Source organism: Lagopus leucura, unplaced genomic scaffold (assembly GCF_019238085.1).
Source record: "Lagopus leucura isolate 7727_CA_CO unplaced genomic scaffold, USGS_WTPT01 Super-Scaffold_100001, whole genome shotgun sequence".
NCBI lineage: Eukaryota > Metazoa > Chordata > Aves > Galliformes > Phasianidae > Lagopus > Lagopus leucura.
In genome coordinates this window covers 42,271,274-42,277,255 of record NW_024962262.1, presented here as the reverse complement: position 1 = coordinate 42,277,255, position 5,982 = coordinate 42,271,274, and the positions used below count along the sequence as shown (strand labels likewise).

The following is a 5,982-nucleotide window of genomic DNA, read 5'->3' as shown; positions in this document are numbered from 1 at the left end:
AGAATGCCTAAATGTAAGTTTTCTGAATATTTACTTCTACCGACATATTTCCCTCTGTAGAAGCCAAGGGCAACTAATTCATTATTTAAAATGGAGCCATCACGAAGCAGCTGAAGCTCTTGGCAATCCAATCTTCAATTAACACATCAACAATCAGTAATTTTATTGTTGTGATGGGCCCTTATGGAGTCATAAATTCACATCAGTAGTGGTGTTATTCAGAGGTTAGTACTGCTCCAGTATTTCCAATTTCGTACTTTCCCAAACTAATTGTCACAAAGATATGCGGTGTTTTAAAATACCGTGGACCTTGATTAATGCAAAACCATTGATAGAAATCTATAGCTTTGTCAATTTGCCCAAGCTTAGCATTTGGCCCATTGTACGGAATGGACCTAGACAAACAGAAAATTTAAAGCAGTGAAAGAGGAAACCCCTGATTATAGTACAAGATAAATTTTGATACTTCCTTTTAATTTCCCTTATTTGTACCTGTATTAGAAAGACCTATCCAATCTAGTAATTCATTTACTGTCAGAATAGAAAACGATACATGAGTCTCTGGGTTAGGATATAGAAATTTTATCTAGAAAACACTTCTTATTGATGAACTCAGCTAACAGAGCTAGAGAAAGAAAGCAATCTGACCTCGTCATTGTCTTAGATGAAATAAATAAGCATTGAGGAGTATAATTAGAAGTGACAGGCACAAAAATACTGTGAAATTCATATACACTTGAATGGATACAATTTTTTTTTCTCCTTGACTACCTTTCATAATGTTTCATTAACCTTGGTGGATAACTTCAGCAAGGACATTTATTTGCCAGAACCAAGGAAGTCGGGTCGTTGTGTATTGGTTATGTATAAAGATGTTTTCTGTTCTGAAAAGAAAGCTCCTTTTCTGTTCCCTTTCCTTTTTCTCTGTTCTCTTTTCTCCCGACATTTTCTTGTGATGCTGTGTAACTTAAAAAATAGAGGTCTTTAATGTAGGTGTTCTATAGCAAGCAGTAGAGTGCAGTCCTTTGATGTGTATATTCCAGGTCACTTTCTTCTCATATTTTGCATCACCTAACATCTCCGTGGCCATGGTAGGTTATTATCTTATCTATTAGATAAATTTCTTCGACTACGTGTATATGCAGCTGAACCGAAATGCCTTAAAAGTTAGAAAACTAGGTATTTTTGGCATCTTCCTTTCCCTGACTCCAATCTTCTTCAACCCAGCTTCTCCAGTTTTGCTTTCTGACATTGCTGCAGTTCTGTCTAGAAACCTGTTGCTGTCCTCACTTCACCCCATGCAATTCACATGAACCTAGTGTCTCCCAGCTTTCAGGCAATGATTCATACCTCCTACCCAAGGTTTAAGCTGTCAAACTGCACAAGTTTTTCTTCAACAAATGACTGTCCTGTTAAAAAGCAGCCAACACATCTACGCAGTATGTGCTATAGCAGTTGGGGACAAGAAGAGGCAGTGTTGGGCCCCTCTCTCTTCAGCTCTTGTAGCTGAAATTATATTTCCACAGGGGGAAAAAAAAAGTAAAGTATAAAAGAAATACGCAGGTTGAATATATCCTGAGTATAGAGTGGTGTTGACATCATCTTTAAGTGACTTGATTTGGAGAAAATAATAATAATGAAGTGTGAAAATCTGAAAATTGATCCACTTGAACATAGGAAGGCAGCCTCAGAAAAACCACAGAAGGTCAGTTCCTCTTCCTATTACACTACAATGTCTCAGCTGCATGGAATAGTATTCCACTGCATGCTTGGCATTTTGGTAATGTTCATACCATAGGAATTTCCATGGCTTCTTCTAGATAGTCTCTACTCTTTTACTTGGAAAGTTTCTTGGTGCAACCACCCTGGAATTTCCCACCAGTAGCAGGTTAAGAAAGGAGCTGACTGACAGCTCAAAATAATTTCAAATTCCTTCTGATTCAGAAAAGATATATAATGGCATGCTCCCAGGGAGTGGCAGGCAGCAGTAATTTCTTTGCAGGTTATGATAGTAATTTAGATTAATAACTATAAATGAAAGAAGGAGTACGCATTTCATGGAATCATAGAATCACAGAACAGTTTGGGCTGGCAGGGAGCTCAAAGCCCACCCAACTGCTGCCCTGGGCAGGGCTGCCCCTCACCAGCTCAGGCTGCCCAGGGCCCCATCCAACCTGGCCTTGAGTGCCTCCAGGGATGGGGCACCACAGTTTCTCTGGGCTGTGCCAGCACCTCACTGCCCTCTGAGTAATGAATTCCTTCTGAACATCTAATCTAAGCTTCCCCTCTTTTAGTTCAAAGCCATTCTCCCTTGTCTTCCTTGATAGATCATCATGTAAAAAGTTTGTTTCCCGTCCTGCTTTTAATCTCCCTTTGAGTTGTAGAAGGCCACAATGATGTCTCCCTGAAGCCTTTTGTTCTCGAAGCTGAACAAGCCCAGCTGCTATGCCTGACTTCATAGGAGAGGTGCTCCAGCCTTCTGATACTTTTCATGGCTCTCCTCTGGACCGGCTCCTACAGTTTCACACTCTTCTTTTGCCCGAGGCCCCAAGCTTGGATGCAGTACACCGGATGGGGCTTCATAAGGACAGAGCAGAGGGGCAGGATTGCCTTCCACTCCCTGCTGGCCATCCCTCAGCTGATGCAGGCCAGAAAATGGTTGGCGTTGTGGGCTGCAAGTGCGCAGTGATGGTGTCGTGCGCAGGTTGTAATTTGGGCAGTTGGTGGTCGTTTTCCGCAGGGCTGCTGTGAGTGAGTTGGTGTGTCTGCGCTTGCACGCAGCTAGGAGCGCGTGGGCTGAAAGCAGGCGGCGTTGGAGTGGAGGGAAAAAAGATGTTTCCGCCTGGTTTCGAACCAGGGACCTTTCGCGTGTTAGGCGAACGTGATAACCACTACACTACGGAAACGCCGCGCGCTGTGGGTGGCGTCGGCCCCACCCACAGGTTTCCCTGAGGGCTTCAATCCACGAGACGCTTTGGTGGCTGTGGCCCTCTTGGTGGGCTGCACGCAGACCAGGAGCAGCTGCCTGCTGGTGTCCTAGCTGTGAGCAGTCTCCTCCTCCAACCATCCATTTTTGCCATCCAGGTTACATAGCGTACACAGGAGGAACGAGATTTAAGATTTAAGCTCTCTCCTGGGATCTTCCCTGAGAGAGGAACTTTGCAGGATGGCTCAGTCAGACCTAGCTGCCCAAAGAGCGGTCCCCAGCTCCCGTTCCAGCTTTGCATCTGCTCTCTGCTCCTTTCTCAGCCATCTAATGCCAGGCTCTGTCCTGGAAGATAAACTAGTCATGAAAAAATATTGGCCTTCTATCAGGTTTGCTCCATGTTTTGCTCCAACATGGGAAGTGTCACGGTAGGACTGCCACTTTTAGGACAGCAGGTAGCTCCAAGCCCTTTGTGACAGCTCTCTGCTGGGGTCCTCACTGTGATCTCAGCTTTTCTGTGCTTTGCTCAAGGCTCTGAAACATCAGCAAGTGTCTTGTTGTTGTTGTTGTTTTTCCATACCAGTACTAGTTTCTATTCTCCCAAGAACCATAAGTCACAGCCTGTAGCTCTTATTTTTTCATAACTTTCTCAGATTTCTCACTTGAGAGAAAGCCTTTCAGCCTGCAGAGATTTTCCTCTACACTTAGTCTCACCTGAATCTCCTCAATGACTTTCAGCACAATTAGCTTGGTAAATAAACTTTTAAATGTTGTAGTTTGCAGGAACACTGTGAAAGATTTCTGTTTGGCTTGATATGGCTGCTTTGAAGTGATAATCTAATGGGTCAGGCGGGGTACTGTCAAAGTAAAATGAACTATAGAGAGATATGGAGGTGGTGTGCATGATCTCGGACACCTTATACAGCTGTTGCTTCGTTTCCATTTTAGATGCCCAGTCCCCAAAGCAGGGAAGGTGACCTCAGAACAAAAGCCTACATTACTTGAGCAAAGGAAAGAGGCACCACAAAAGGCTTCCAGGAGATCCTTATCACCAAGGTATCAGTCTTTCTGGACTGAGTGGAAATCAATAGGAAATGACAGCTCTTATGACTGAAAGTTGCTTATTGAGCACAGGAAGGAATTTACCTGCCTTTTGCATAGCAGCTGATTATTTAGAGTGTTTGCCCAGTGAGCCATAAAGTCACTGCAGGCCTTCCTCAGCTCTCCTCTGCCAAGATTTCAGTCTGTTCTTTGGGAAAGTGGCAGTGAGAGGAAAAGAGAGAATGGCCTCAAGTTGCGCCGGGGGAGGTTCAAGCTGGATTTTAGGAAAAATATCTTCTCAGAAAGAGTGGTGATGGGCTGGCACAGGCTGCTCAGGGAGGTGGTGGAGTCACTGTCCCTGGAGGTGTGGATGTGGCACTGATGGACATGGTTAATGGGCATGGTGGGCATGGGCTGTCGGTTGAACTAGATGATCCGAGAGGTCTTTTCCAACCTTAATGATTCTATGATTCTGTTCTATTCTATGCTTTGGTGCGATTCCAAGTCCTGTTGAGGCCTGCTAGGCCAAAAGGAGCCAGAGGACACCATCCAGCTGGATGTAGGTCTCTACTCTACTGCCTGTAATGAACATTGCCAACACAGAGACTGTCCTGGAAGCATATTTCCTAACCAAGCATCCCAGCACCCAGCTATAGACTCTCCTTGTTTCCTTCTTTCAGGCCTTGTAACCCCTTTGCTCCTGCTGCTCTCAGGCACAGGGCAGAACACCCTGCCCCCATAAGCATTCATGTAGATCGCGTGTTTAACCGGGACACTAAATATTCAGGTGGTGGGGCCCTAAAATTCCATGTAAAGTTAGAGCTTTTGTCAGGTGTGCGACTAGCACCTCAGGCTTCTCTACAAAGCTTGAGTGAATCTGGAGGTGGGTCACAGCTGAGCTTTACATGGAGACAGGGTGTCCACACTGCCCACCTCCAGGGATACCACCACCCTGTGAGCACTATTTATGACCAACGAGGAGAAAACTTACATGTGGGCTTTAGGTAATTTTGGAAAATAGCTGCTGCACAGATGCATAGGTACTTTAGCCAGAAGTCAAGCAGGGCTCTCACCTGTGGGTGATGTACCTTCACACCAATTTCACCATTCCATCAGCCAGCAGAAAGCTGCTTCGTCCTCAGGGACTTGTGGCTGCTCTGCCTTTATGCTGTTTGCAAGCTTTCTGCCTCTGGTGCCAGCACACACAGCATGCAAGCAGCAGGGTGTGAGCAAGCTGCGAGCAAGCTGCTTACAACACCGGGGCAGAAACACACGCATCCACGCTACCATTTATCGTCAAACTCCAAACCTCGTACCAAGTGTTGTTGCAGTCTCCATCACACGGGGCGATAATTATGACATTCTCAGCGTTTCCCTTTTGTTGGGCATTAAGTGCCAGCGGGGAATCCGAGCGGTTCTTTGTTGCTCAACTCCACCGGGGCTCTCCAACCCAAACAACCTCCCTGCCCCCCTCCCTCAGGCAACGTGCTGGCTGAGATGGGCAGACAATGAACTTGGGGAAAATAATTAAAATATATATATATTAAAAAAGGAAAAAAGAAAAAGCGGAGACGCGACACGCGTGGTCGGGTCCATTCCGAGCACAGAGAGAAAGGCTCTGAGGGGCGGGGGCTTCGGGCAGGTACCGGGGCGGGGCGCTGGAAGGCCGCCACAGCCCGCTCCAGTGGCCGAGCACCGCGGGGAGGCGGCGGCGAGCGGCCAGCCGGGAGAGAGGGCACGGAGAGGCACGGGAGCGACCGGGTTTACCGTGCCGCAAAGAAAGACCCGGTGGGAAAGTGGAAGTGCCACTGGAGGAGAGGCGGCTGTGCCTCGGCTGCGTCTATTCGAGGTGAGTGCCGGGATGGGAGGCACAGCCCCTGTGAAGGCGGCACGGCTGGGGAGCTGATTCTGCGAGTGTGGTTGGTGTGGATGTTTTTTTTTGTTTTTTTTTTTCTTCTCTTTTTTTCCCCCTCATTTATTTCTTTTTTCACTCTCTCCCCCTCTCCCCCCCCCCC

General features: G+C 46.7%; 1 non-coding gene across 1 annotated transcript; it reads right to left on the bottom strand.

Annotated features, from left to right (window-relative positions):
- Positions 1 to 2,833: 2,833 nt before the first annotated feature.
- TRNAV-AAC lies at positions 2,834 to 2,906 on the bottom strand. The gene has a single exon. It is a non-coding gene; the product is annotated as a tRNA-Val (tRNA).
- Positions 2,907 to 5,982: the final 3,076 nt, after the last annotated feature.